Here is a 25,107-nt window from a genome sequence, read left to right as displayed (position 1 = left end):
ACCCAGAGAAGTGATCAATACCTGTGGGAGCAAACAGCTGTGCATCTCTCTCTCTATCAGCGTTATAGAGGCCGGACAATTCATGAGTTTACCCTGTGTAAGCTTTACACAGAGTAAAATGGATTTATTTGGAGTTTGGATCCCAATGGGAACTCGTTGTCTGGGTGCTGGAGATAGGTGACATGCTGAACAGTTTTTGGTTAAAAAGTCTGCAGCTTTGGGGGCATGGTTCAGACCTGGGTCTGTGTTGCAGCAGGCTAGCATGTCTGGCTCAACAAGGCAGGGTTCTGGACTCCCAAACCATCAGGGAAATGGGCTCAGAGGTAATTTCAGCAGTCCCAGGTGACAGTCCCAAGGGGGTCTCTATGACCAAACCCGTCGCATTTGCACTGAGACCTCAACACAAAGTAGGATTTATTAGTAAACTGGAACACAGCATTAGAAGTCCTTAGGTTAACACAGAGAAATAAAGGTTAAAGCTTAGTCCATTCTCGTCAAGCCAGAGCAATTCAACAGCCAAGCTGTAGTGAACTCCATTGTCAGACTCTGTCTCTCTCTGACCTCCTTACACTTACAGTTCTGCAGCAGCACAGCTGCACCGGTGCAGCTGCATCACTGTAGTGCTTCGGTGACGATGCTATTTATGCCAACGGGAGAGCTTCTCCCTTCGGCACAGATACTCCACCTCCCCAAGAGGCGGTAACTATGGTGGTGAGAGAAGCCTTCCTGCCAACATAGTGATGTCTACATCAAAGGTTAGGTTGATATAAGTGCATTGCTCAGAAGGGTAGAGTTTCCACCCCCCTTAAGTGATGTAGTTATACCGACATAAGATCCTAATATTACTCCCGAGGGAATTCTGCACCACTACGCATGTGTGGAATTCATGTCCCCCACAGATTTCTTTGATTCCCTGCAGAAAACTGACTTTCTGAAGGGAAAAATCACAGAATCATAGAATATCAGAGTTGGAAGGGACCTCAGGAGGTCATCTAAGTCCAACCCCCTGCTCAAAGCAGGACCAATCCCCAATTAAATCATCCCAGACAGGGCTTTGTCAAGCCTGATCTTAAAAACTTCTAAGGAAGGAGATTCTACCACCTCCCTAGGTAACGCATTCCAGTGTTTCACCACCCTCCTAGTGAAAAAGTTTTTCCTAATATCCAACCTAAACCTCCCCCACTGCAACTTGAGACCATTACTCCTTGTCCTGTCCTCTTCTACCACTGAGAACAGTCTAGAACCATCCTCTCTGGAACCACCTCTCAGGTAGTTGAAAGCAGCTCTCAAATCCCCCCTCATTCTTCTCTTCTGCAGACTAAACAATCCCAGTTCCCTCAGCCACTCCTAATAAGTCATGTGTTCCAGACCCCTATCATTTTTGTTGCCCTTCGCTGGACTCTCTCCAATTTCTCCACATCCTTATTGTAGTGTGGGGCCCAAAACTGGACACAGTACTCCAGATGAGGCCTCACCAATGTCGAATAGAGGGAAACGATCACGTCCCTCCATCTGCTGGCAATGCCCCTACTTATACACCCCAAAAAGCCATTGGCCTTCTTGGCAACAAGGGCACACTGCTGACTCATATCCAGCTTCTCGTCCACTGTCACCCCTAGGTCCTTTTCCGCAGAACTGCTGCCTAGCCATTCGGTCCCTAGCCTGTAGCGGTGCATTGGGTTCTTCCGTCCTAAGTGCAGGACCCTGCACTTATCCTTATTGAACCTCATCAGATTTCTTTTGGCCCAATCCTCCAATTTGTCTAGGTCCCTCCGTATCCTATCCCTGCCCTCCAGCGTATCTACCACTCCTCCCAGTTTAGTATCATCCGCAAATTTGCTGAGAGTGCAATCCACACCATCCTCCTGATCATTTATGAAGATATTGAACAAAACCGGCCCCAAGACCGACCCCTGGGGCACTCCACTTGACACCGGCTGCCAACTAGACATGGAGCCATTGATCACTACCCGTTGAGCCCGACAATCTAGCCAACTTTCTACCCACCTTATAGTGCATTCATCCAGCCCATACTTCTTTACCTTGCCGACAAGAATACTGTGGGAGACCGCGTTAAAAGCTTTGCTAAAGTCAAGAAACAATACATCCACTGCTTTCCCTTCATCCACAGAACCAGTTATCTCATCATAGAAGGCGATTAGATTAGTCAGGCATGACCTTCCCTTGGTGAATCCATGCTGACTGTTCCTGATCACTTTCTTCTCATGTAAGTGCTTCAGGATTGAGTCTTTGAGGACCTGCTCCATGATTTTTCCAGGGACTGAGGTGAGGCTGACTGGCCTGTAGTTCCCAGGATCCTCCTTCTTCCCTTTTTTAAAGACTGGCACTACATTAGCCTTTTTCCAGTCATCCGGGACTTCCCCCGTTCGCCACGAGTTTTCAAAGATAACGGCCAATGGCTCTGCAATCACATCCGCCAATTCCTTTAGCACTCTCGGATGCAACTTGTCCGGCCCCATGGACTTGTGCACGTCCAACTTTTCTACATAGTCCCTAACCACCTCTTTCTCCACAGAGGGCTGGCCATTTACTCCCCATGCTGTGATGCCCAGCGCAGCAGTCTGGGAGCTGACCTTGTTAGTGAAGACAGAGGCAAAAAAAAAAAAAGCAAAGGGACGTCACAAGAGACGTCCTGCAATCCTCCCCAGCAGTACGTTTCGGGTGCCCAGGGAGATAAATCACTGTGGGGCAGGAGGCGGGACTAGGGAGGACCCGGCTGGTGGTTCCTACACTGCGCCGAGCTTAGCTGCTAATCCGGGCTGGCTCGACAGGACTTCCTCTTCCCCTGCATGGCATCTGGGGCCAGGTCAGACACCCCCCAAAATCTCTCCCCCGGCTGCAGGAAGCTTTGCAAACTCCCCCTCCTGCCTGCTTCCTGCACCCATCGCTCCTCAGCTGCAGGAGGAAGGATCCCTGTGCAAGGTGCTGCTCCCCCATCTGCCCAACCCCCGCTCTTACCCAGACCCTGCCACCAAGCCTCACCCCCTCGCCTCACCCAGAAACCCCCCCCCCAATGAGCTCCACTCCCCATGGACAACCCCAACAAGCCACCCGCACCCAGATCCTCACCCCACTGAGCCCAACCTGTTGCACCTGGATCCCCACCACACTGAGCCCTGCACCCTCAGACCTCCCTGCTGACCTCTATCCCCTCACACCCAGAGCCCCTCCCCCCGTTGAGTCCCAACCACCTTCACTTGGACCCCCTGCAGATACCCATTGCACCCAGAACTCCCCCAACAAGCCCCTGTGCATCCAGATCCCCTCCACACCCAGATCCCCCACTGAGCCACCTGCACCCAGATTGCCCCACACAACCCTCTCAACCCACACCTGGATCCCCTACACTAAGCCCCTCCACACTTGGCTCCTGCCTTGATGAGCCTGCCTACCACACTTCATGCATCTGGCATGGAGGGCCGTGGGGTGTTCCTGGGGCAAGTCCAGTCCTTACACAGTGTCAGGGTTAGGTGCAGCCTCACTGCTGAGTGTGTCCCGGGGGCTGGGGGGAGCTGCACAGTGATCTCCCATCTTTGTGCAGCCAGTGGCCTGTGCTACCCAATGCCATACTGGAGCCTTCACATTTCTTTGATAAATATTTGCAGAATTTTAAAATATTGTGCACAGAATTTTAATTTTTTGGCACAGAATGCCCTCAGGAGTACAGTATAGACCAAACCTGAGACCTGGTCTACATTACAGAGTTAGGTTGACATAAGACAGCTTACATCAACTTAATTATGTCAGTCTCTACCCTTCAGCCTTGCTCCTGCCAATGTAAGTGCCCTACTACACTGACATAATAACTCCACCTCCACAAGAAGTGCGAGAAGTGTAGGGCTTACATCTGTGTAGTCAGGATGAGTGTCCATGTAGACACTGCATTACTTACATTGGCTGTTGCCTGTCATTCTTGTCAATTTACCAGCTCCCTGCTGGAGCCAGGAAATTGACAAGAAAGGTTGGTAGGTTCCCTGCTGTGAATCCTGTGCCCAGCTCAGAGCTTGGGCTGTCACCCTGATGGGGGGCTCCCCACTCCAAGCCAGGCAGCTGCCCAGGCTCCCGGCTCCCTGTTCCCAGTCAGGTGGCCACCCAAGGCTGGGGTTGGGAGCCCAGCCAGCAGCAGGACTCCCTGCAGGGAGCCCCCGGAAGCTGCCCAGCTGAGAGCAGGGAGCTGGGAGCTGAAAGCCTGTGCTCTCAGCCCCCCGAACTGCCCCTCTTAAGTCAATGCAAGTGCTCCTGGTGAGGATGCGCTCCACCGACAGAAAAAGGAAGATACTGCAGTTTTTCATGTCCACACTAATTATTATAGTGGCTGTATATCAACTTAACTTAAAGTTGGCTTAAGTTTGTAGTGTAGACATGCCCTGAATCAGTCCAAAGTGAGAGTTGCAAGGTTCTTCCAGAGCCAACAATTAATTCTTAATGTCCTGGTAATTGGGGCGTCCCATTGTCTTCTTGGATTATCCATTGTTATGGGTCAGTCTCAGCCAGGTCTTTTTAAGTGACCTGTTCAGTCCACACACACACACACACACACACACACACACACACACTCACTCTTCTTTGACAGCAAAATTCCTCCTTTCCCAGGTAGCAATTCAAAGTAGGGGGGAAACTGAGGCACATACAATTCATAAAAATTTCCCACTTCATCACATCATGTCTCAGATAATATATTTAGTCTGACTGGACATCTACATATACTTGTAGAAAATTAAATTTCAGAGTTGATCGAGACACTCAAAGGATTTCTGCATCATGAAGCAAGGTATGCTCAAACTCTTAGGAAAACTATGTAGGCAGTGATAGCAGTGTTTGTTAAATCTGTAAATACCATTCTTGTCTATGCTCTAGAACATTATGAAGACAGGGATGTCTACAGTAACAGGACTGGACAGAATATTCCAAGCTTCCAAAATGTAGTTGTGTGTGTTAACTATACAGCAAAACCTTAGAAGCAATTTGTAGAATATTTTAAAAAGAAAATATAAAGAAGTTTCTACAAGAACAGATAATTGCCTAAGTTTTAACTTTGACATATTGCAATGGAAAACAAAGCAAGCAAACACTGGTTTGTTGTTTTGTTTGTTTGTTACAGCCTCTCCCCTTATATATATGTGATTTTGAGATTAAGTCAAGTAAAATTTAAGACAAAAAGTGAGAACATTACCTATAATCAACATGTCTTTTATATATTCTGAACCACATTGACTTCTGCAGTCACGGAGAAAGAGGTTGCATTTGCATTTCTGTGAGGATCTCATTGACTTTGAGGGGCTTTGGATCAGGTCCTGAGAAAAGCAGTGATTTCTCCATGATACCTGTAAATTAATATAAAGTATCCTTGGGCTTCTCAAACATTTAACACCTTGATACCGGTTCCCCTCCTGCTGCTGAAATATTTTGCATTGCAGATTCATTTTAGGAAATCTCAAATGCCATCAACTAATAAGTTAGAGAGACAAAGTAGGTGAGGAGAGAGACATTATACACACACACACACACACCCCCTCTCCCCGCCACCAAACTTGTCTTTCTAATATCCTGGGACTGACACAGCTACAACAACACTGCATATCACTATCAGATTGACACTGCACACATCTGAATCTAAATGAAACTCATTTGTGTCAGCTTTTTCCTATTATTTATTGTCTGGCCCCCAAGGCTGATCCAGCTTATGCTCTGCTTCCTATTACCTCTAGGAAGCAGAGATAAGCTTTAGAGCAGTGCACTTTGGCCATCCCCCAGCATGCCTCCAAACCTACCCCACTGGAAGCAGAACCAGTATGGAGCCATTACACCAGTTCTACACCAATCAGGGACTATTCTTTAGGGATTGTTTTCACTAACTTTAAAACCTTAGCACATCTGAAAATCAAGCTCACTATATTTATTTAGGCATTATTTTATATTATGCATTCTGACCGGACCACATCCTCTCATACGACCTACAGACACACATGAAAATATACTGAAATAATTTTAAAAATGAAATGTAACTGAAGATATGTTGATTTACATTTTCTGAAGTCTGGTACTCAAGGATAGCACTAAAAAGAATACTTACATACACACACCTTATATTCATTTCTGACATGATCAGTCTTTGCATAATATCACAGAATAATTTATGAATAATAGAATAAAGCATGCAACCAATTCTATTTTTTGGTCTCCAGGAATTCAGAATTCTTTCAGTCTAGTAACGTTCTCCTCCTTTCCACAGTCCTTAAGCACACTAAACAATCCTTTAAAAACCAACTGTGAAAAATTCATTAAAAAGTATTTAAGCTCTTCAGCTCATTAAGTTTCTAACAACAGACTCTTTCCAAATTACACCAAAAGTATTAGTTTCTCTTGTAGATCCCAAACTGTCACTGGTTCCCTCACTCCTGGAATTTGTTACCTGGTCTAATTTTGGAAATTAGTTTTATTTTACAAAAAAGTTTTCCACGTATATTGTGATTTTTCTTATTCTTTCCTCACACTCTCGCGCGCACACACACCCCCACACCCCGCTCCTCTTTTCCCTCTTCAAGATACATCTGTAGACTGTTCAACAGTAACATTCATCAGCATTGACATCCTTCTGCAACGTTCCCTACCGGAGAGTTCAAATCAACCGCTAAGCCAGGGGAGACCAACGTGTGGCTCCAGAGCCACATGCTGCTCCTTGTATAGGCACCGACTCCGGGGCTGGAGCTACAGGCGCCAACTTTCCAATGTGCCGGGGGGTGTTCACTGCTCAACCCCTGGCTCTGCCACAGGCCCTGCCCCCACTCCACCCCTTCCCGCCCCCTCCCCTGAGCCTGCCATGCCCTCGCTCCTCCCCCTCCTCCTGCACACCATGATCGGGAGGTGTGGGGAGCGACGGGCAGGTACTGATGGGTGGAGCTGCCGGTGGGCGGGAGGCGCTGGGAGCCGGGGGGAGGGTGGGGCTGATGGGGGGCTGCTGGCGTATTACTGTGGCTCTTTGGCAACGTACACTGGTAAATTCTGGCTCTTTCTCAGGCTCCGGTTGGCCACCCCTGCACTAATCCAACAAGCTAAGTAGCAGCCAATCATCATGTGTTCATTTTTCCCCCAGAAGCAAATATGCTCAGTTTTCTTGCCCTAGGCATTCATAAATGTGAACACTGTCCAATCCAAACATTAAGAATCATATTGTGACCTTTACAAGCAAGATATCTGAGAAAGCGGCAAAGAGTCCTGTGGCACCTTATAGACTAACAGATGTATTGGAGCATGAGCTTTCGTGGGTGAATACCAGCTCTCCCTCTTCCTACAGTTCAATCAGAACTTTAACAACAAAAGCATTAGTAGTGTTCCTATGTTGAGTTATTTAAAGAGTATAGCTAGAATTATATTTTTTCAGTTCAAGCAGGTTTCAAAATCCCTTTAAGCATGAAAAACCATCTATCATATTAAGTTACACTACTCACTCACAGACTACTGTCTATTTTCTGGAAAATTACAAATAAGTCCACTTAGTAGCTGAAAATAACTAAAAACAGGTCCTTCATTAAATGTTATAGCTAGGATCCAACTTGATCAGATTCCTCTAAGATACAAGTGGCTTTGTTTAAACATTTCTAACTTCAGGCAGATTTAGATCTCAAAAAGGAACCACAGACAGAGGCTGGTTTTAAAAAAAAAAAAAAGTGTTTTGGGGGTTTTTTTTAAATGGGGAATGCAAAGAAGATACAAATTTTGCCACATACCAAAGAGTGTGTCTACACTGCAATCGGAAGTATGACTGTAGCACGGGCTTGCATAACAGTGCTAGTTTTAATCTAGCTAGAACTGCTGAAAATAGCAAGGAAGACAGTGGCAACAGGGGCTTCAGTGTGGTGTGGGCTGTACAAACAAGAGACCTATGTACCTAGTCACAACGTTAGCCCTCACTGAAGCCTGTCATCATGGCTTCACTGTTGGTTTTAGCTATGCTAGCTAGATTAAAGCTAGCACTGTTATGCCAGCCTGTGCTGTCAATCACACCTCCGACTGCGTAGACATACCTGAAGTGTAATATTGTACACATCCAGACTACAGAATATAAAGTTTTAGATGCCAGCACTTTTGAGAGAAACAAAACATGACTATCCAGTGGAACTTAAGCTCAGTGGAAGCAGGGAACTTTTGAGGCTCTGCTAAGTAGGTAGCTTCCACAGCAGTGTCTCCCCCAGAGCGTACCAGGGAGGGAGGGAGGGAGAACCCCGAGCGGCAGCACACTCGGGGGAGGCGGCGGTGGTGGAGCAGAGGCGAGCTGGGGCAGGGAGCGGTTCCTCTACCCCCCCTTACTTTCTGCACTCCCCCCCCCCACCCTCGCTCACCTCCGCTCCGCCTGCTCCCCTGAACGAGCTGCCTCTCCCTTGCCTGAGAAGGAGGGGGAGAAGTGGAGCAGCGGCGTGTTCAGGGGAGCAGGCAGAGCCGAGGTGAGCTATGGTGGGGAGTTGCGGGGCAGGGGGGGAGCTGCAGGAAGCAATGGGGGGGGGAAATGCGGCACGCCTGGGGGAGCAGGCGGGGCCGGGGATTTGGGGAAGGCGTTGGGAAGGGGCGGGGGAGACACGAAAAAAAGCGGGGGCAGCCAAAAATTTTTTGCTCGTGGCAGCAAAAATCCGAGAGCCAGCCCTGACAGTAGATGCCTTGCCTTGTTGTGGTCCCTAGGAGATGGGCATGCAGTAGCAGAGCCTCCTACTAAAAGGATTTTAGGACAACCTTGGCACTGCAGCTCCTTTCCTAACACATCTCCACACCTTAGGTGGTGCATAGGAAGGCACAGCCAGCAATGATTGAATATTAGGCCATCTGCCCAAATTCAGAACAGAAAGGTATGCAAGGTCCCACACCTTCCTGGGGGATTCCAGTAGTACACAGCATACCCAATCCCTCTCTTGGTGGGATTTTTAAAGCTCCTGCCTCATCAAATCAACATTTTTAAATATATCAGACCTGATATTCCTTTAAACATATGTTGTATCCTGTGCAGTAAGGATATGATTTTAAAAAACAATAGCTTTTATGTTGCAATTCCCACAAAGTAAACAAAAATGTGTTAAAAAGTACCAAGACATCTATGGAAATAAATGAATCCGTACGTTCAGTTCTCTGTGTAGTTTCAATTTACATTTTGCCCTAAGCTGGTTATTTTAATTTGATACACCTAAATGGTTGGAGCAACCGAGATATTTAAAATAGAAATGAAATTGTGTACATCGGACTGCACAGCCAAAGAAAAAATAATTTTGTCTTCAAAACTCAGAAATATAGTCTATCATTTAAAATAGCAAATCAGGTAAAATAAAAAATATAGTATGACAAAGGAAAGCAAAAATAAACTCATAGCACTGCAGAACATTTAATAGTAAAGTCCCACTGAGCAGATCTAGACAACATGGGAGGAATCCAGTGTGAAGAGAAACGTTAGCATAGCTAAAGCCATTGAAAGGCAATGGCTTTGAGTAACCCAGAGAAAACTCTAAAGCTCATAATTTGGTCAAGTTCACAAAGTCATGCACTAAATATCTGCCGTAGATTGCTGTGCAAAACAAAAACAAAAAGTGCATAGCTCAGGAGGGATTCAATGCACATGCACGCATGGTTAACTTGTGAGGAGCAGAGTCAAATATGTTGCTATGCACTGGTAGGAGTACCTGAGGCTGAGGGGAAAGACCTGCTGTGGCATAAGCCCTTGCCTCAGCTCCTGTTTCGCACATGGCAAGCCTGGGAGGGAGGGAGGGAGGGATGGAGAGAAGTGGAGCGGCGGCGGCAGCACGCTCACGGGAGCGGGCGGAGGCGGAGTGGAGGGAGCGGAGGCGAGCTGGAGGCACATTTCTAGGGGAGGCATGGCGGAACGCCACCCCTAGAAATGTGCCGCCCCAAGCACCTGCTTGTTTTGCTGGTGCCTAGAGCTGGCCCTGTCTACTGTGGACAACCTAAAGTCATCAGTGGAGGAACTCTCATCTTGTACACTAAAAAACAACACGGAGTCCTTGTGGCACCTTAGAGATGAAAATTTATTTGAAAGCATAAGCTTTCACGGTCTATAACCCACTTCATCAGATGCATGGAGTGAAAAGAAAGTAGGCAGGTATAAATATACAGCACATGGAAAGATGGGAGTTGCCTTACTAAGTGCTAACAAGGCCAACTCCCTTCTTTTCATGTGCTGTATATTTACCCTGCACACTTTTTTTTTTACTCCCTGCATCTGATGAAGTGGGTTCTAGCCCATGAAAGCTTATGCCCAAATAAATGTGTTAGTCTCTAAGGTGCCACAAGGACTCCTGGTTGTTTTTGCTGATACAGACTAACATGGCGACCCCTCTGAAATATCTCCTAAGATATATCAGAAAAGAAGCTCTCTTCTAGACCTCCAAAGGTGAATGGGACAGAGCACTCCAGTATCAGACCAAATAGTTCCACCTGATGGAATTTACAGATCTATTGCCAAATTTTTTGCAGGCCAGCAGAACTTCAAAGTTCTGGACAGTGCAGCCCCTTCCTTGAGTGCCTGCCCTGTCACTATGTATCTTTAACCCCCTCCCTACCACATATAGGAAACCCTGTAGAGAACACTGGAAATAGACCTGTAAGTATCAACAGTTAAGCACAAGCAAATAGTCATGGAACATATGAGGGCAGAGATAGTGTTCTGTTTGCATGAACTATTTATTCCCTGGAAAGATTATGACCTCAAAGTCACAAAAGCCAGCTCCACTCTTTTGTATGTGATTCTGACTGTGACTGGGTTTTCTATACCCTACACTTCTTTCAAAATCTGGTGGTCACTGTATACGTAAGTCCAGCACAGGATCACTATTGGAATGTTTTGGTCTCACATTTAATTATGTTTAGCTAAAACGAGACATGATTCTTAGTCACTCTTTACCATTTATAAATAACTGGCCACAATAAATGACATTATGTTACAAATAGAAAATCTTTGGCCAAAACTGCAGATCCCAACCTGTTTAGTCAATGATCAGAATGCAATGTAAATAGACTGCCTGATGTTTGCCACCACCATTTTTCATATTCTCTTTGGAACAGCTGCAGTCACGAACTGCATACTGCTCAACAAAATAATGCATCTTATCAGTAGATGTTGCAACATTGTGTGACTTGCCTCTTCATGGGAAAGGCATTTCAGAATCTGGCTTGCCAGATTCCACCTTAGTTGTGGAATACCCCAATGGACAAACTGGATTGTAAAATATATTTCTCTTCACGGAGAAACATGTTACATATTAATATTGAAATCTCCCTCCCCCACATTTTTATAAACAATTTCTATCCATTTGTGCTCTTCCTACATAAAGACTATAACTAACGTTACTAACATACTGAATTATTTTTGGATGATTAAATGAAGATAGTTATCAGTATTACAGCAGATACTTCACCAATTAAAGAGCATCTACATATATGGAAGAGTAATCATGCTTCATGGACTCACTTTTTCTCCGGAGTGTCACAAATCCCCAAAATGCCCTTAGTGCTGGCATTTGTTTTTGATCTCTGATTAGCTGAAAGATGTGTAAAACCAGGCACAGCAAACTCCATTGAGTAGGATTCTGAGGCAACCCGCAGGGTGTTATTTTTTCCAGAGAGTGCATGAAATATCTTGCAGATGTAGGTCACAGACTAGTGATACTTGTTTTAAACAGGAGGGTACAATTCATTGGTTCATAAAGCAGAAACCTTTCACTTTGGGCAAGCCACATCTTTTATTCTGAGATATTTTTGCACAGAAATCCTCAGATATCAACACAGGTAACCGAATGCACACAATCTTTTACTTTAAGTGCCTTTTTGAGCAAATGTTTAGCTGTTTGACTTTGGTAGTGTGCAAAGGTGCCAACTTTTGTCAGCGATGGTGGGTGCTCGCGCCCCTCCCGCCCCCGGCCCCGCCCCAACTCCACCCCTCCCGGCCCCGCCCCAACTCCACCCCTCCCTGCCCCTATTGGATCCCTCCCCAAATACCCACCTCGGCCCCGCCTCCTCCCCCAAGCATGCCGCGTTCCCCCTCCTCCTTCCCAGGCTTGCCGTGCAAAACAGCTGGGAGGGAGGAGAAGCAGGACCCAGCAGTGCGCTCAGGAGAGGAGGCAGAGGTGAGCTGGGGCAGGGGGAGAAGCTGCTCGTGGGTGCAGAGCATCCACCAATTTTTCCCTGTGAGTGCTCCAGCCCTGAAGCACCCATGGAGTCAGCGCCTATGGTAGTGTGACAGGTTGAGTCACAGAAACCCTCTTGGGAACTGCCACCTGATGTGCTGAGACTACCTCTGAGCCCGTTTTCCTTGGCAGCTTGAGAATTCAGTGCCCTGCCTGGTTGTGCCCGACACGCCAGCCTGCTACAAACACAGACCCAGGTCTGAACCACATCCTCCAAAAGCTGCAGGCTTAACTGAAAACAGCTTAAGAAGTGCTCCTGTCTCCAACACCCAGATACCCAGTTCCCAATGGGATCCAATCCCCAAATAAATCCGTTTTACTCTGTACAAAGCTTATACAGGATAAACTCATAAACTGTTCACCCTCTATAGCACTGATAGATATGCACAGCTGTTTTGCTCCCCCAGGAATTCATTACTTGCTCTGGGTTAATTAATAAGTAAAAAGTGATTTTATTAAATATAAAAAGTAGAATTTAAGTGGTTCCAAGTAATAACCGAGAGAACAACGTGAATTACCAAGCAAAATAAAATAAAACACCCAAGTCCAAGCCTAATACAGTAGGCAACTAAATGCAGGTACATCTCACCCTCAGAGATGTTTCAATAAGCTTCTTTGACAGACTATACTTCCTCCTAGTATGGGTCCAGCAATCACTCACACCCCTGTAGTTACTGTCCTTTGTTCCGGTTTCTTTCAGGCATCAGTTTGGGGTGGAGAGGCTCTCTTTTGTGCCAGCTGAAGATAAAATGGTGGGATTTCCAAGGGCTTATATAGCCTCTCTCTTGTGGGTGGAAACCCCTCTCTCCCCCTGTGTAGAATCACAGCTACAAGATGGAGTTCTGGAGTCACATAGGCAAGTCACATGTCCATGCATGACTCAGTTCTCTACAAGCCGAGCCACTGCCCACATGTTAGCCCGAACGTTCCCAGGAAAGCTCAGATGTGGATTGGTGTCTATCAAGGTCCATTATTAGCCAAGTACTTCCATTTATCTGAATAACCCCTTTCCACTATGTTGACCAAATCTGCCTTAGGTGCTATCTACAGCAAACACTTTAAATACAAGCATAGAGCCAACGCTCATAACTTCAGATATAAAAATGATACATGCACATGAATAGGATGAATACATTCAGTAGAACATAACCTTTGCAAAGATATGTTACATGGCATATCTAGCATAAAACATATTCCAGTTTGTCATACTTACAATTATAAGCATATTTCTATAAAGCATTACGGAGTACAACGTCACAGGTAATATGTGGGGAAAGGGAGGAGGTGTGGCTATCCCGGTCAAAAGGAAGGAAGAGTATTTTGTAAGGGCTGATTGTATGAAAACAACATGAAAAGAGAATTCATGAGATTCTTATTTTCCCTGGATTCATAACCTCTCTCCATCATACAACCAGAGGGGATAAAGCATTCTGAGAACCTTCTCCTTGTAAATATTTCGTGTTCTGCATGAGTAATAAATCCTCAAGAAGCAGAACAAGCAGAAGGAGTTAGGAAATGCAATGCCTTCGGTACCTCACATGGAAAGAGGCCAAAAACATGATTTAAGGCACAAACCTGCTCTGCAGGTTTGTGATGATCAAGGTTCTTCTTACCGTCTGTTGGCACTGTCAAGTCATCAAATTAGTAGTTTAAATTATTGTTTACACCCTGCCATGCCTGATGATCACAGTACGAAAACAGACCAGGAAAAAGAAAAAACTTCTGACCCAGTGAACAGAAGCAAGGTATTTTATTTACCCCTACCAAGAGAGAGTCGATTGCATTGCCAATTTTAGATTTGATGGGGGTCGAGGGGAATAACTCCACAACAGACCGCAGTTATTTCTATGGTTATGGGGAAGCAGGAAAGTCTTCCAAACATATTATTTCACATCTCAAATGCTTTCCAGAGTGATCAGCTGAAAAGATGTCACATGCAACAAAACCCTCCAATCCTCAACATATTGGTTAATTGGGGAGTGTGGGGTGGAGAGGAGGAGGAAGAGGAAATCCAATTTCCTGACTATTCTTTTGGATATCCATTTGAAAAAGAAAATTCTAATCAGAGAGCAAAAGCATAAAAGCAACACACTCCAGAGAACAGGCATTGGGGCTGCAAATCCAAGATTAAGTTTGTATTTATTTTTGCATACCACAATTTATCAACTGAACACTGGTTAGGAATTTTAATGTATGAGAGTCCAGAGGCCCTGGGCACCTTAACCAAAAAATGAAATACATATCTAAATTTCCTATAAACAAAGTAACATGTCCAGACAAATCCCAGCATATAAGCAAAGAATGGAAAGTCTAACATGCACACAGAACACAAGTCTAAAAATTTTTTAAAAAGTGTTTAGACAGATTTAACAGTAAATTTCCTTGAACACAAATCATTTTTAAAATGTAACTATTAAATGAAAACACATCTAGGTCTCTTAAAAAAAATTGTAAAGTTTTTGAAGGTCACAGAAACTTTTCTAGTAATCTTTGATCCCTTCCCCAGTATTTAACATATCATTCAATTTTAATGTAATGATGCAAATGTTAAACAATTAACATAAACCTGCACTAGAAAGAATGTTCAGGACACTAAATTACGGTGACCGACATCCTGTTTTTAAAGGGAGAGTCGCGCATTTAAGGCCTTCTGCAGGTATCCCGACTTTTTTTTAAAACAGGCAAATTGTCCCATATTTTCTGTCTCTGTCCCCCTCCCATCAGTACTGGCAGGACCTGTTGCTGGCTGGATCCCTGCTCCCCAGCCACCCATCCACCAGCAATGAGTTGGGGGGGGTCCAGTGGCTGACGATGGGGGTAGGTGTGCAAGGCTGGTTGTAGGGTGAAGCTGCAGCACACAGATATATCTGCAGCACACAGGGCCTGGACATTCCCCCTGTCAGTCCATCATCATCAATCCCATTTCCAGCTGGCATTGGCTGCGTGATGCAGTGGCTGGTGTGCGGGGGCAGGGGCCAAGCAGCGGCTGGTTACATGTCGCCTCTGCTGTTCACCCATCGGCCCTTTACGTGCTCTCCCTCTCACTGTCCTCTCCTTGCTTTGCCCCTTCCCCCCAACCTCGCTGCTCCTCCATGGGAAAAGCAATATGCATATTCAATCTGAATAGCTCATAAGGAAAATTGTTATAAACTACTGCATAGATGGCATTTGATTCCAGTTAAGATCCATCATGTTTTTGCTACTAGGAAGGCCCTCTGTTAGAGGATGTGCAGGGAAGGGGGGAACATATTTGCACAAGGTGGTTGTGTCCAGGAATTAAATAGTTTTAGGAGGAAATTATTAAAGAGATTCATTTTATGACAAAATGCTGGCTTCTTAGAGATCCCTTGACCTGCTTACTGAATGTTCCAGTAAATAATCTACATTTTAAACAATGCGTTTATTTTTTGTTAGCACTTTGTATTGCGTATTAACAGAAAAATGTGACTTCTCACCCACGGGATAGTGGTACTGGATAATAAAATATAGACTATCCTTATAATGAAAAAGCTTTCAAATCAAGTACATACACAAGAGAAGCACCAAAAAGATAAGCACTTAGAAATTTGGTCACCCTTCTTAGCATATTCAGCCAGCCAGCCAGTCAGAATCTTTAGCCAGGTTATTAGAATATTAACTCGATCCTGAGTAAGTAACATATTATGTAGCATGTTAAAAAGTTTTATTGTAACTTTGCCTTGATAAAGTTTTAAAAAAAAACTACAAACATCTAGAGAATAGCAGAAGCATAAGTCATGATTAGCATAGGTTTATAAAAAACAAACCTGATCACTCTTTATATAAATACAAAACCAGTGGACCAAGGGAATAAAATACATGCAATATTTGTAGACTTTTGTAAAAGCACTTTGCACAGTGTCTCACCATCATCATATTTGAACATTTCAGAATTGGCTTGTGCACATTGTATTGTCACAAGGACGGACAACGGGCTGAACATCAGAAGACAAAGGGTAACAAGAAACAGCGGCGTATTGAGTCATATGACGGTCTCAGTGGCATGTTGCAAGGATCTGCGTTAGGCCTGGTGTTAACAGTCATCTAATATATGGAAATGAACAATGTTAATAGAGACTGAAAAGCAATAGTGGAAAGCAAAGCAAACATATCTGCAATGCAGGATCATCATGCCATGGTCCAGGGAGGTGGGAGTCCCTCTATATGCAGCACTGACAAGATTCTATCTGAAATACTGAGTTCATTTTTTGAAAACAAGATAAAAAAGATCATCAAGTTGGAAGGAATTCAGGTTACGGTAACAGATGTCACTAAGTAGCTGATGGGACCGGGAAATATTAGAAGAATTATACTTCAATTAAAACAGTAGCTAAAGCGAAGAACAAGATAAACCAGCTATAGAAATTTGAAGGCATGAACACATGGCCTGTAACCTTGGAATCTTTGTTGACACCTCCATCTCTCCCCCAATCTCACATAGGCTGCCTCCAAATCTTGCCTCTTCCTCCTCCACAGCATTTATTTTTCTCTGCCCACCCAGCCAGAATACTCTCCCAAGCCCTTAGCTTGGTCTCAGTTACCGTAACCCCCTCGTCTCTTCCCTTTTGATACCCACATTGCTCCTCTTCAGCCCATACAAAATGAAGCTGGCTAAGATCATCCTTCTTGTCTGCTGCTCTATGCACACACTCCCTCCCTCTCCCACCTTGAAATCCACTGATGCAGTGGAAATAGGGAGAATCAAGTTTAACCTTCCTGTCCTCACCTTCAGGACCCTTTACAACTGTGTCCCTCCCTACTCACGTTCTTTATCACATCGCCCAGAGGTAGATTCGGGGTTTGTGGGGCTCTGGGCCAGAGCAAGTGGGGGCACCTCCCTGCCCTTCCATCCGCAGTCTCCCCTGCCCCTCCCCCCAGCACTCCTACCAGGGAGCAGGATTGCGGTGCAGGGGCTTTCCCTGCCCCAACCTGCCTGGTGCTACTGTCAGGGATTGGGGTCGCGGCACAGGGGCTTCCCATGCTCTGGCAGGAGCACTGGGCGGGCAGAGTGGTTCTGGGCACCCATTTTTCCAGGGGCTCCCCAGTTGGCTGCGGACCCTGGCATGGCCCCATTGGCCCAGTACTTAGTAAGTCACTGATATCACCATCCTGCTCTACCAGTCTTAAGCCCTTTGTTTGCTTCTCCCACAATCATCTTCACGCTTTTTTACATTGCCCTTACACACAGAAAACCCACCGGAAACTAAACCATAAGGCTATTCCCCCTCTTCAGAGTCCTCCCCCAGAAGCCTGCTATGTCCATATCTCCTTTTATATGCAAGGTGTAAACCAATTATTTCAAAGTGTGAAGCTCTGAGCTTGCATCCAATGAAGTGAGCGGTAGCTCACGAAAGCTTATGTTCAAATAAATCTGTTAGTCTCTAAGGTGCCACAAGTCCTCCTTTTCTTTTTGCGGATACAGACTAACACAGCTGCTACTCTGAAACCTTTTCTTTTTGTGAATTATAAAAGTTTCCTAAACAAAATAAACATGGCCTTTTTTTAAAAAAAACATTTTTGAAGTAACACCTACAGGAAATGCCAGCAAACGATAGCTAAGCTGAGCAGCAGTCTGAGATAGTAGATATTATTTATTTTTAAATTAGATTATGTGAAGCCACTGAATTGTGCACACAGGTAACCTATATAGCCATGCAACCTTATTTCCCCCATCTTCCCTCCTGCCCTTGTCTCGTATATTCCCTTGTTATATCTTGTTTCAAAATTAGATCATAGACACGGGAAGAGTTTACCTGTACATTTGTACAGTGAGAACTATTAGACAATGGCACAAACTCCCAAGAAAAATACTAAATTTCATCAGAGATTATTTTAGACTTGGACTAGGTAAGGCCCTGAAAAATATGCTGTAGGAACAAACCTGCATCTTCAGGTTAATGAGTTTAAGGACTATAAAGGATGTGTTAGATCTTAGGATTTTTTCGTCAGTCTCTGATTTCTACATTTCTCTGGTTAGCCAGCCAAACACAGAACTAGAATGTCTTGAGACTGTGTAGATTACTGTTCACATTTCACTTAGCTGTGCCATTATTATTAATGCTCGGTTGGCAGGATTTTGATTACATCCTTCCTTTAAACCTCCCCAGTTCCTATGGCTGTTACTGAGGTACAAACTGTGAGACAACGTAGGAAAATGAATTCAAGGATCCTAGCAACGTGAGTGGATTCTCCAGTCAAAACAAAACAGGATTTCTCTAGTGACTGATTCAAGTATAGTTGGTTGTTTCATTAGCTTTATGTTAATGGACAAGTCTGCATAATGACTCACATCAAGCACTATCTGTCATAGTCTCTCTTATTTCTGTTCATTTTCCAGGATGAAGCTAAAGAAAATTCACACAGATGGAGTGAGCAAGAGAAACTGGCATCCGTACGTTTGATGGTGTACCACATATTGGCTCACTACATTTTCCAGCGTAAGTCCCAGAGGTGGCTCATGTTCAGAATGGTACTATATAATTTAAGCTCTCATCCACAGCTCTGATTCACTCTCTCATTCTACATTCTAAGAACCAGTGAAGGATAAGATTCTCTGATGCATCTGTCAGTACAAAAATAATATACAAGTATTACAGTGAGAGTAAGAAATGTGTCATATTTGTAATACATGATCTCAGTGTAACTAAACATGGGAGGAAGCAGAAGTGCTGATCATTTCTCTATGTACAAAAGCAACATCTGAAGCTGCCATTTACTTCATTAAACAGAAACACAATGCTTTTACACAGAAAAGCCTAAGGAGACAACTAGAACCTGGGTCTCCTCACATTTCCATGCACCTGCTGCATCAGTTAGAATTATTTTCTAAGTATGTATTTAGCTCTGTGGAAGAAAATTATAAGATTCCCGATGAGAGATGTATATAATCTAAGGTTATGTTTTCACTGACAGAGATGTGTTTTTACAGTGAGATATCTAATGCACGTTAGCTATCTCTCTGTAAAAACATAGTAGAGACAAGGCACTTTAGTTTTACTCTGAGGCAAACTATGCACGGTCAAATCACAGGTGGGTAGGGTATAGTACCAACCTTGTGGGAAGCACTGCAAATGTTTTGTTTGTGATTTGGATTTTACAGCAAAATACGGTAACCTGTGAAGGATAGTTAACGCTTGTTTTGTTAAAACGAAATACATGGTGTCAAAGAAAAACCCTACAGCCCTGTTCCTGTAAACTGATCCCATTGAAGTCAGTGTGGCTCCCCAAAAACACAGGTGTCTATCCACATAGAACCGGTTGCATAATCAACGTCTCAGTGTAAATTAAGGCCTGGATTCTATAAATACCTTGTGCATATAAGGACTCCCAATAAAATCAGTACTTTCACTAGTTCAAACCAGCAGTGATGGTTTACAATATTACCCACACTCTTAAAGTTTCCATTGACAAGGATAACAGTAATGTTATGCACATAAAGCTTTTACCATTTTATACTTCCTTCATTTTAGAGTGCCTCACATGTACGACATGAGTCTTTCTTATGCAACTATTAGAATTGCATCTTTGTACATATATACACTCTACAAACCCGATCTAAATCATATGTACTAGTTTTCCTAAAGAGTGACCATCAATGTGAAACTGCTTTCAATTATTTAACAAAAAAACCCACACCCCCGCACGCTAGATTGGAGGTACTACACCTCACCTGTAGGTTCTGCTGCTCATTTCTGTTTTATCATTTTCCTGTGTTGTTGTGGGGGCAGGGGCATTTAGTTGGTTGGTTGCTTTCTGTTGTTTTTTTATATCACACACACACACACACACACACACACCCCTGTATGAAAGACCTACACAGATAAGTGTGCATACAGATTTTTTAGAGGAAATAGTGAAACTAGGTGCAAAATGTTGTCAAATGCACAAAGTAAATGAGCTAGGGGGAAAAACTCGGGGGGGAAAAAAATCTATTCTTCCTCTAGTCTCTCATTGTATCACCTATGGTTACTACAGCAGGCCAGTAATTTCCAGATAAGAGCAGCTTTTTACCTTTGAAATGCATGGACTTCTCAAACTAGACTGCTTTTAGTTTAAGCTAAGGAAATCAATAAACAAGGAACAAATATAAAGTCTCCACAACAAAAAGAAAGATACATGGAGTCATTTTAGCATTCTGCATCATCAGTGAAACACAGAACAGCAGCCACTTCACAGCTGTTGCTACTGTCAGAGAATAGGCCTCTGTACTTAAAGGTGCGCTACAAAAATCAAAGTGAAAACATTCCCTTCTGCCAGTTACATCGCTACATACACAACACTAAATGACATTGGGGGTTCCAGATTTATTCCTGCTATGTGACTTCCACATCAAATATACTTTGTTTATAAGAAAAAGGATAGAATTGCTTATTATCAATACTGCAAACTAGTGAGCGCCCCGGTAATTCAACATCACTAGTAATAAGACTGAAGTCAGAATTTAAACAGTTCTGTGAATGATGTTCAAGCCTCAATGCCTCAATCCCCACTCCTGCATAGTGTAGGAAATCTCAAAGAAATAAAAAGCTAATAATTAACAAAATACTTTATGTAACACTTTCAATTCTAAGCTCTCAAAGAAATTTACAGGAGTATTATTTTTGCCCCTTTTTACAGAGGGAGAAACTGAGATGAAGTGAGATCAAGCAATTTACCCCAAGTCATATAGCAAGTCAGTGGCACAGTTGACAACAGGAGTCAAAATACAGATTCCTCATGCTGTGCTTTAAACATTAGACCATGTGTCTCCTATTTTTACATTCTGATTGGTTAATAGGCTCCAATAGAATATACACATACAGTATTTTTATTACGTTAACAGCAGTATTATGTAAAAGGATTAATTCCTTACTGGTTAAGAAGATTATTTTGAATAAACCGCACAGTGCCAGAATTAATTTATTTTACTATCCTGTCTGCAACAGTTTAAGTCTCTTTTAGAGTAATGCTAACAGATTTTCAGCACTGAAATATACGCAAAGAGAAGCAAAGGGGGAAATGAAGGTTTTGGGGGTTTTTTAAGCAAATGATCATTACCTCTTCTACAGGAATCATTCATTTTTGTTTTATGGTCATACTGCACTGTTTCCAAGGTAAGTAGAGAGTATAAAAAGACCCATTAAGTGTTCTGTTTTATCTCAAGTTTCCAGGGTCACTTTCAATGACACAGCGAGTTTTCCTTTTCCTCTAAAGTAAATGTTACCAGAATATGGATTTCCTTATAACAATAAAGTAATACTTTGTACTTCATGTTTTTCATCCCTCAACCTTTCTTAAGTAAGCTTCACAATATCCTGTGAGGTCAGTAACAATTATACATATTTGCAAGGATCATTTCACTCACTACTGAAATGCAGCCAACTCTGGGGTTGGAATGCAACAGCTGTTTAACAGTATACACAAACACCAAGATTTTGTTATCAGCTGATGTTTATACAAAATAAAAATAAAGTAAAAAAAGGAAACAACAAGATTTGCATGGGCAAAGAGAATGGAACAAGACTGGATATCATAAACAAAGGAGGGGATGTAGGAGAGATAGGTCATGTAAAGATTTGAAGAAAAGGACCACAATATTAAACTTGATTTAATAGGCATGGGATTAGAACAGGAGCAGAATGTGGTCTAATATGCAGGCATGGAAAATTATTTTAGCTGCTCAATTCCGGATGAACTGGAGAGAAGCAATGGAAAACGAGGAAGCCAGAGAGAAATAGGTTGTAGTATTTAAGACATCAGCTAAACAAAGCATAGACATGTAGTGTTGGGATTAGTAGGAAGTGATGTATTTTCACTATGTGATAGAGAAAGGAACAGCAGGGTTCATTTGGCGACAGCTTGGATGTGACAGGAAAGAGAGAGAGAGAGAGAAAGGAGTCCGAGATGACCTCGAGGTTATGAACCCTGGTAACAAGAAGGATGGCAATAATTGTCTGCACCAGGAGAGAAGAGAGGAAAGGGCTTAGAAGGCAATGGGAGGAGACAGAACTTATCTACAGTATGTTTAATTTGATAAACCAGGACACCCAAGAGATAGCAATGCCACAAAAGTGCAAGTATATTTCTACATCAACAGGAATCATAAATAAAAGAACATATCAGATACCAACTTTGCTCATTATCTGGCCTGAATGATTGAGCCGTTGTCAGCTATGTACAGACTGTCAGATGGTGACAATCTAAATCTGTAGGGAGAAAACGCAGAGATCTTATTCCCTCTTCTCAGAGGGATTCAAATCCCATTTTTTTGTGAAAGATAACTTACTTGGCCTCCATCAAATTATGGAAACATGATTTCAAAGAAATATAAAAGTTTGGATTCAAGTGAATGCAACAAAAAATCCTGAATAGGATGTTTCCACACTGCTGATTTGTTCTGGCTCTAACCTTGAGTGCATTATTACTGTTAAATGATCTCCCAGTTACATCAAGTGGTTGATTATATCTAGACAGAACTGAGCATCTCAGAATGCCAGAAGTCCCTATCTTGTGAGGTACACAGTACCTGCAGTTCTCTTGCAAGACAGGGGAATCCATTAAGTCATTAGGAGTGGGAGATGCTCTATACCTCAGAGGAGTCACTCAGCACATAACAGGATCAAATCCATTATTTGAGGAAATTTCAGTTGTGCTGGACTGTGTCTTATTTATGTTGCTATTTTTTTTCTCCACTGGCTTCGAGAGTTTTTTTTATTTGTATTACAATAGTACCCATAAAGTGCTAGGCTTTGTCCAAACATATAGGATGACACAGGCTGCACCTCTAAAAGCTTATGTTCTTGGAAGACAAACAACCAATGGAGGATGGGTAGAAATCAAAACATTAATATATTATCATATGTATAATTATTATTTTAAATTAGTATCAGCTACTCCCAACTTCCCCTCTAACTAGTAATTATTAACTGGCTAATTTTGTGCAGTGAGAAGTGCATTTTTATCTCTTTCCTTCTTCACATAATTCATAACAATGATAAGTCAAAATTTTTAGTACATAAGTGTATTTCAACGTGACAGGCAATTTGGAAAAAAAAAGACCCAAAAGGTTATTATGTGAGTCTAACGGCATAAACAGAGATCAATTCCTATTCAGGCACGTACATTTACTTCTAAATTTCACACGAGAGAGAGAGACACACACACACACACACACTGGTATTGAACAACAAGATAGCGTTGTGATATTAATAAATATCTTCAAACCCTATGAAGGTAAGAGTCAAGATTTTTTATAAATAGGAACTGCTAATATATGTTTTTTGGTTTATATACCTAGCTAATAACAGTCACTGGTTTTTGTTTTTTTTATAATGGGATTATTCAGTTCTTAAAAGGGCACACAATACATCTACAAGTGTACATCATTGTAAGCCTGTGCAGTTGTATGAAAGGACAACAGAAATCTAGTTTAATACATACAGGCACAGTCTCAAATTGATCAATGGGACTTTTGACATCCAGCTCCTGTCAAGTGCACTACTAATAATTGCACAGCTACCAACTCAGACGTGTAGTTGAGAATACAGACCATAGTATCACACCTTTAAAATGTATCAATAAAATGTGACATGAAACACATTATAATTTGCATCCCCTACCTACATCTTCTATCTCCATTGCCTAATTGCTGAATTGTTACAGCGCTATCAAGCAGCTCAAGGCATTTGCAGGTTATGGCTCTGACATCACTTACAGGATAAATATAAATTCACTAAATCTCCTGCCTGCTGCCTACATAATCCCTTAACCTTTCCCTTTCCACAGCTAAGGTTCATTTCGTCATCTTCATCCCTGGCTTCTTAGCTCTCTGATTTCCCTTGTTCCCCTCTCCTTCCCATTTACTTTCCAAGTTGTCAACATCTCACACGTCTTCACAGTGGGCGTCATCTCCCAATGGACACTGGTCCTTCATCGCAAAAGCTTGCTTCAGCCTACTCTATTGTTCTTCACATTTCACCGAGCGATGAGAATTTTAAAGAGAACCCTTTGGTTAAAGTTTATTTTGTAAAATTGATATATTTCTGTAAGACGCAATGAGAGAATATATTAAATTTATTCAAGAAGATGGGTCCACAATTATTAATAGAAAGATACAGGAGACTGCGAATGTCACATTAAAGAATAAATACCAACATGTTAATCGATTCCTTAAATTACAGCAGTGAACATGTGTGCTCAAGAAAAAAGGTAAAAGAAAAAACCTGTTCATAAATAATTTATCAGTTTCACAATCTAAAATAACTCAGAAATATTTTCTGCAAAGGGCTGTAGAAAATTGATATAGAAAGGTCAATGTAAAATTGATGGAGCATTCACAACAGATTGTAATGACCACTCTCAGATTTGGTCTTCCCCATTCTTTTTTTAAGTCATGCACCAAGAGGTGTAAGACCTATGAGCAGATCATAACCAAAGCAGAAGAAAGTTTGTTGTTTTCCTTTTTGACCTGAAAACAATTTTTTCCATACCCTTTTTCCCCCCTAATTTGACACCAACATATGTTTTAACGATAACTAAATCATCATTTATGTACCAAAATAGTAATGTAATGAAACTATAAGCAAATATATACATTTCTATTCAGGAAAGATCAACTCAACTGCAGCATCTTTTGTTGAGAAGGTCCTGTTATTGGAGTTTTACAGCTCAGCTGACTGAAGCATAAGGAGATCAAGTAACTTGCCCCAGGTCATTCAATATTTTTACAAATAGTCACAAAGAAAGTAAAAAGAAAAGGAGGACTTGTGGCACCTGAGAGACTACCAAATTTATTTGAGCATTCGTGAGCTACAGATCACTTCATCGGATACATTTACTACCAGCTTTAATGTCTCAATAATAAAAGTATGATTTGGAGGTGGGGAGCTCTTTCACACCAACTTTACAGAGT

The 25,107-nt window shown here is 42.8% G+C and overlaps 1 protein-coding gene across 7 annotated transcripts in view; it reads right to left on the bottom strand.

Annotated features, from left to right (window-relative positions):
- Nucleotides 1-25,107, bottom strand: part of FRMD3 (FERM domain containing 3) — a 228,458-nt gene that overhangs the window by 180,027 nt on the left and 23,324 nt on the right. The window contains exon 2 of one of the 7 annotated variants that reach the window (XM_043546492.1): nt 24,083-24,238. The exons of the other annotated variants lie outside the window; for them this stretch is intronic. The gene's annotated coding sequence lies outside the window, so the exon portion shown is untranslated. The remainder of the gene's footprint in view (nt 1-24,082; nt 24,239-25,107) is intronic. 7 annotated transcript variants of the gene reach the window in all.

The sequence above is a fragment of the Chelonia mydas genome, chromosome 5 (genome assembly GCF_015237465.2).
Source record: "Chelonia mydas isolate rCheMyd1 chromosome 5, rCheMyd1.pri.v2, whole genome shotgun sequence".
Taxonomy (NCBI): Eukaryota; Metazoa; Chordata; order Testudines; family Cheloniidae; genus Chelonia; species Chelonia mydas.
Note: the sequence above shows the minus strand (reverse complement) of the source record. Positions and strands in the feature narration are given on the sequence as shown.